The sequence below is a fragment of the Pavona decussata genome, unplaced genomic scaffold, assembly GCF_977016875.1.
Source record: "Pavona decussata unplaced genomic scaffold, jaPavDecu1.1 SCAFFOLD_273, whole genome shotgun sequence".
NCBI lineage: Eukaryota > Metazoa > Cnidaria > Anthozoa > Scleractinia > Agariciidae > Pavona > Pavona decussata.
Window position 1 is genome coordinate 995,212 of NW_028145675.1, and position 6,385 is coordinate 1,001,596.

The following is a 6,385-nucleotide window of genomic DNA, read 5'->3' on the forward strand; positions in this document are numbered from 1 at the left end:
ATATGTCCTTATTGTGTCTAAATAAAGGTTTTGATTGATTGATTGATTGATTGATTGGTCATGGAAATAAATAGAGAATGTGCATAGACGGAGTCGACGGCACGGGAAATTAGTTTTCTGCAGAAGTGAGCTATCCTTATCTTTTCTCTATTTGTAATTTATTTGTAATTACTTGGGCGGAGCGCCAAGTTATAAAATAGATTTCTTCGTATACGCCAAAACGCAGTGATCTACTGCGCGTGCGCTACATGTTGGCCGAGTCTGCGAGTCTGCATGTATTCATCATAAGCCGCCATTACGGGACAAAAAACAAGGACGTAAAATTAACACAACGAATATCGTATTCTTAAAAGAAAACAGCTAGTATGTGTGTTATCTGCTAACTCCTTCCATTGAACGAAACTAAGGGGCAACTTTCCTTTCAGGACGGATATTTTCCAAAAGTTCGACTTCAATTAACCTCAGACGCTCTTTTGGCTCTTCTCGATAAATCCCCATTCGGTGTCAAACGTAATCGATAAGATCAGGCCGTAAACACTGAATTTACATACAGCCGAGCAAAACATTTCATTTCTCTGTCTGCAATATAAAAAAGAAAACGTTCAAGACCATTCCGTGGGTGAAAGGCTTAGGGTAAAGTAGGAAACTAAAACTAAAGCTTCGAAAATAAATTTCATTCGGGGTCCAGTGTGAGCGATAAGATCTATTCACCAGAACAAATGTAAACACTGAAAGTTTGCTAATGCATAGTGACAATCAACGCTTGACGAATTAATTTCTTTATTTACGTTCACTTGGATAAAACCAAAATGTGATCCTCACGGGGAAACAGGGAAAAAGGTGAACGCACGGGCACGCCAAATTGACACGCTAAACGTAGAATCTGAAAAAAAAATCCCTCCTTCGGAGTCGAGTGTTAGCGATAAGATCGATTCATTGGAAAAAACGTAAACGCCGAAAATTTGCATATTCATACCAACAACAACTGAGTACCGCAACGCGAAACGCATTTTTATTTTTACGTTGGATAAAGCCAAAATAGCAACTTTAGCACCCGGGCTTTAGCAAAACTGAAAGCCCCTTCCGATGTTACAAAACGTTGAAAGAAGCCGTCGTTTGGATGCAGAAAGGAATTGCCACGCTGAAAACACCGGGAAGAAATCGGTCACGTGCTGGGCAACCAAAATCATTCACGTGTATCAAGTTTCATCCGGCAACGCGGCATTCAGAAAGAAAATATTTTCGGCTGTTCTTGGAAGGAAAACTGGACGGTTTCTGCTTGTTATTCAATCGCCACGGGAGCTGCAGTGTCTTTCCACTTTATAAACCCTGCTTCTTTCATTTAAAGCCCTTTTAAATCCTGGAAACACTCTCTTTTGTGTCATGATATTTTGTCCATTGGCAATCACGCAAAACCACTAAAAGAATGAACGTACACTAAAAGAATGAACGTACACTTCGACCTTTGCGTTGCCTTCCAGTGCGAGTGAAGTTTATTTTCTTTTTTGCGTGTTTAATAAACAAATTACTGTAGACATAATTTGAAATAGTTCATTCTTTGGTCACTCACAACGCGCTTTGATTTTGTCATTAAAGTTCTGTCCTATTCCAGTGATCATGAAATAGATTCGTTGAGTTAACTTTCTGCATTAAAATCGGATGTTCTGTGAGGTTTGTCTTATCCGCACGCGTCCCATATAGAACGCATGTCACGTTCTGCGTGACATTTTGCGATCGTGCGCTGTTACCAGTGAAAAAGCTGGAACATCTCTCATGGAAAGCCCAGAAAAAGGGTATCAGGGTGGAAAGGTATTCGCACTAATACCCCTCTGTCGCCAAACTTCATCATTACCACTGGAACCGCAAATACTCCTTTGTCACCAAAATCCATCATTATCTTAGATGCACCTCATGGTTACAAAATCCGACGTGTTTAATTTGTTTGCGTGACATTTTCGGTCGAACTACATCACGTTTATCGCAAATATGATGCCTTAGACTCTCAGCGAATCTTTTATCGTTCACCTGTCACCAAAGACTGAACTAACCTGCATGCACAGATACTCCTAATACAACGGCGCCCAAGTAAACGCTCCCACAGCATCTCGTTCTCGTAAAACTACGCGACAGTGATAACCCACCTAATACCTGCGATCAGTTTTTTTGGGGGGTGGGGGGAGTGGGGAGGGGTGGACGCGTGCAAACTGCAAAGGACTCCAATTAAAAAAAAAATAACACTGTTTGACCGCGAGTACCATCAGTTGTACGATTATTAAATTATGTTAAGTAACAAGAAGCGTTAAAACTCATTTTGTTTATGAAATAAGCAAGATAGTATACGAATCGATGACATTGGGGCTAGAGAACTCGAAATCGAAACTTCGATGAGGAAAAAATACTAAAGGGATGTAAATTATTCATCCCACCCCACCCCAGCCCTAAATAAGTAAGTAAACAACCTCAGGGGTCTACTGTGGTAACCCAACTTGAAGATACAAGGCTATATAGGTAGCTAGAAGCCGACTGTAAAGCTCCAACCCCACTCCACCCCACTCGAAAGCGGCAATGATATCGGTATTGTCGCGTGTCAAGAGCGGGGGGGGGATGATTGGAAAAGAAGGAACGACAGACGAAAATGTTTTCAGCTCTAAAAGATTAATGCATGTGCAGATTATAAGGGTCCGGCACCGGTGAGTTTGAAAGGTGCAGGCCTACTGATTAAATAATCACTCAAGGAAGGAAGTATTAACCCTGATTGACTGCTAGAACAACACGGTCATTGTTTTGATTCCAAGAGCTCGTGTAATAAAGATGTGTTCGACGTATTCGTATTTCTGGGTAATTTCGGGTTTTTTTTTTCAGTAACAGTAACCTGAAGAATTACCGGTTGTGAGAATAAAACGAGCATGCTGGATGAATGTTTACAATTTTTGTTACAAATCATCCGTGAACGGACTAACTTCGAGACAGCATCGCTTCGCGCTGCCATTTATTTTCCGTCGAATGTTTATGTCCTGTAATTAGACCCCCAAAACTCCCGTTTTAAACCAGATCGCTGAACTTTACTCTTTTATAAACATACACTATACAATGTATATCTTAAAGTTATCTAAATTCTGATTCCCCTTCTACGAATATTATGAGTGTTGCTAGCGATCATGTATTTATATATATGTGTTCCTATCTAATAGGCTCCATTTCCGCTCATCAGACCCGCGTTATAAGTTTCGAGTACACGTCCGGTTATAAAATAATGGTTTCTTACCCTGCTTTGATTCCCCCAAAGTCTGAAACTGTTGGAAGACGTCTCTCTTTATATTGACAAACAGCTTGGTCTACCGATAGCTTAACAGGATTGTGAATATTTTTAGCCGGATATTGCTGGTATTTGACATCTCAGTGTATGTATATTCCAGACGAAGGCATGTAATGTAACACGATATTACAACATGCGGTATATTTAACTCTCACAATTGTCACTGGTGAGAGCAGAGCCGGAAAAGGCTTTGGCTGCTCGTCTGCCGAATTATTTGATATGCAGCTTTAGCTAACGTAGCTATGTTGAGAAGGAATTGATTCCAGAACAGAAGTCATCTGTAGAATGGAAGAAATAGCCGAAGTGCTACCCACCTTTCCCCCCGGGGTACTCCATTGTAATGGCCAGGCTCCGCCCGAAAGGGGCACCTTTTTCACAGTTTAGTAGGGATTTCGCAAGTCAAAGTATATGCATATGTATGTATGAAAGGGTAGGGAAATCTGTCAATTAGGTATTTAAAAGGGCCTTTCATTATTTTCCAATGGAAGGTGTACGAAAGGCCTGGTACCATTTGTCAATTGAAGGTATACGAAAGGGGTACCGTTTCTGCTAAAAATGGTATATAAAAGGGTAAGGGGTCGGATCTTAATAAATTTTTTTTGAGTACCCCCCCTCCCTCGGATGGTTTTGTATTTTGACCAAACTCTTTAATACTTGATAAACTCGAAGATTTACATCATAACATTCCTTGAGAAAGAATTCCGCTACTCACGACGTACAAGATAAAAATTCCGCTACATTTAGAAGTAATGTTCCAGAGTTCCTTCGAGAGAAAAAAAGAATAATCCGAAAAATCCGATTACAAATGATCACGTGCAGGAGCCCATGAGTTTACTCATCGGCTCCTGTCACATGCGAATTTAACTAGTTCCAGTTCCTGCTCGTTTCCAACAGATGGATGCTTGTCCATTTGGCATAATAGCCCATTTTACAGTTGTATGCTAAGCGACCTGGCCTAGGATTCTAAGCGAGGCTGGGGGTGACCTTGCTTTGATACAAACCTCACTGCTTTTCATATGTAGATCATACTGTTCTTATGCTAACTATTTGCATTTACATATGAAAAGCAGTGAGGTCTGTATCAAAACAAGGTCAACCCCAGCCTCGCTTCCAATTCAAGACCAGGTCACTAAGCACACAACTGTAAAATGGCCTACAGTCGAACCTGTATTAAGCGGCACCGTATTAAGCGGTCACCCTCTATTAAGCGGTCAGTTGTCAAAGTCCCGAAAATTACTTCCCTTAATTACTGTAATCCTGACCTGTATTAAACGGTCACCTCTATTAAGCGGTCGCGGTCACCCAAAACTAAGTCCCAACAAGCTGATTTCTATTGTCTTGACCTGTTTCAAACGGTCACTTTGTAAAAGGAAACCACTTAAATATGGTAACAAATAGTGTGCCAGGCAATTGAGTTTCTAATGAGCTGCACAATCGTGGCGTTAATGTTTTACTAGTCCGTTTCAATACCATGCTCTCCTTTGTCATACCATTTTATCACCGAACTTTCTTAATCAAGTAAGTGAGGTATTCTGTGCAACCTGTATTAAGCGGTCAACCTGTATTAAGCGGTCACTTAGCCATTCCCCGAGGATGACCGCTTAATACAGGTTCGACTTTAGTTTGAGATGTTAAAACTTCTTAGCCTATTAGCAAGCTCTCTATTAGGTCAGTCGCGAAAGGATAAAGCGCGAGAGAAGACCTTGCTCGCAGGCTATTGCAATCGGAACGCCTTTGGTAGGAATCCTGATAGGAGCACTGGGATTTCCTTTTTTTGAGTATGCCTGTGTCATTTACTGAACAATACACCATTCTCATTCATTCACCAGTCTTAAAATATGCCATCACGTTTATTCCAAATCAATCTCTTTTGCACTGACCCAACAGCTTTATAGCGAACCGTGTGAAATGTTAACAATTTGGCATGGACATTCAAACAGTACTTCTTTGCGCGACGAAAATGGGCGAAATACGCTGCAACAACAACCACAACAAAACAACCGTTTATTTTTCTACAGTTGCTGATAAATCCAAAAGCTTTTGTATCGGGCTCGGTACGGTATATGATAAACTTAGTACTGCCAGAATCATCATTGAGTCATAATTAATTTCCGATCTTTGTGCGCTACAAAGCTGCCATGAGTGTCTATCCGTGCAATCGTTTGTTCACGCCCCTTGACATTTCCCTTTTCCTTCCCATTTCACTTGTCTTTTTATTCTCGCTTATACCCAGCTTTCTCGCTACTTTTTGACAGGGAGGGAGGGAGACTGACAGACGATTTTTGACCCACTCCACCCCGGCGACCGGGAAGCTTCCCATTGGCATCATTGGCTCAAAAATGGCGTCGAAGTGATGTGACCTGGGAGTGTGTGAGAGATTGAAGCTACCCTGATTTAAGCGACGAAATTGGCTAGAGGAGAGAAAACCAAAGAGAAGTCGACAGGGAAAAGGAGTTTACCGAATTACAAAATTATCAAAACTTGTTATTTGGGAGTCAATCCAGTCCTCAGAAATCTGCTGATCGATTACAACTCAACTGTTCTTGGAACGTGGATCTTTACGTCCCTAGCAACACAGGTCACCAAAGCGTATGTGACACAGGTTACGATGCAAGCGTGATTTAAGAGTTTGTATGGAGTTAAAATTAAATCAAAATTTAGACAACAATATTCCCACAAAACTCACCAAAAATATAATAAAGTCTGAAAAACCTTACCCGGTGTGTTTTGCTGTGTTTTCAATGCTTCTCAGTGCTTCTAAACGCTCTTTAGAGCGGTTTATCTCTCAGCAGCTGTTCCACGTGCATCACTGTATTATGTTAATGACAAGGTAGGAAATTTGAATAAAATTTGGCCCGTCATTTTAGGAGAGCGCTTCGAAAACCTCGCTAAAATTTGCTTGAAACTTAAGCACTCGCTTAACTGTCTCTCCATATGGCAAGAAGGATGACGTGCGGTCCCTCCTGGGTAGCTCATTTACGGAGGAGTTCATTTATTGAGACGCAGGCCTTCGTTGAAAACAAAGTTCATTTCAAATTTGCCGCCGACAGAGCCGTGTCGCTGGAATGT

The 6,385-nt window shown here is 41.2% G+C and overlaps 1 protein-coding gene across 1 annotated transcript in view; it reads right to left on the bottom strand.

The window, feature by feature from the left end:
- The window catches only part of LOC146455509 (uncharacterized), a 35,489-nt gene extending 32,065 nt beyond the window's left edge, over positions 1-3,424 (bottom strand). Inside the window, exon 1 of the mRNA XM_085094251.1 lies at positions 3,266-3,424. The gene's annotated coding sequence lies outside the window, so the exon portion shown is untranslated. The remainder of the gene's footprint in view (positions 1-3,265) is intronic.
- Between the last annotated feature and the right edge of the window lie 2,961 nt (positions 3,425-6,385).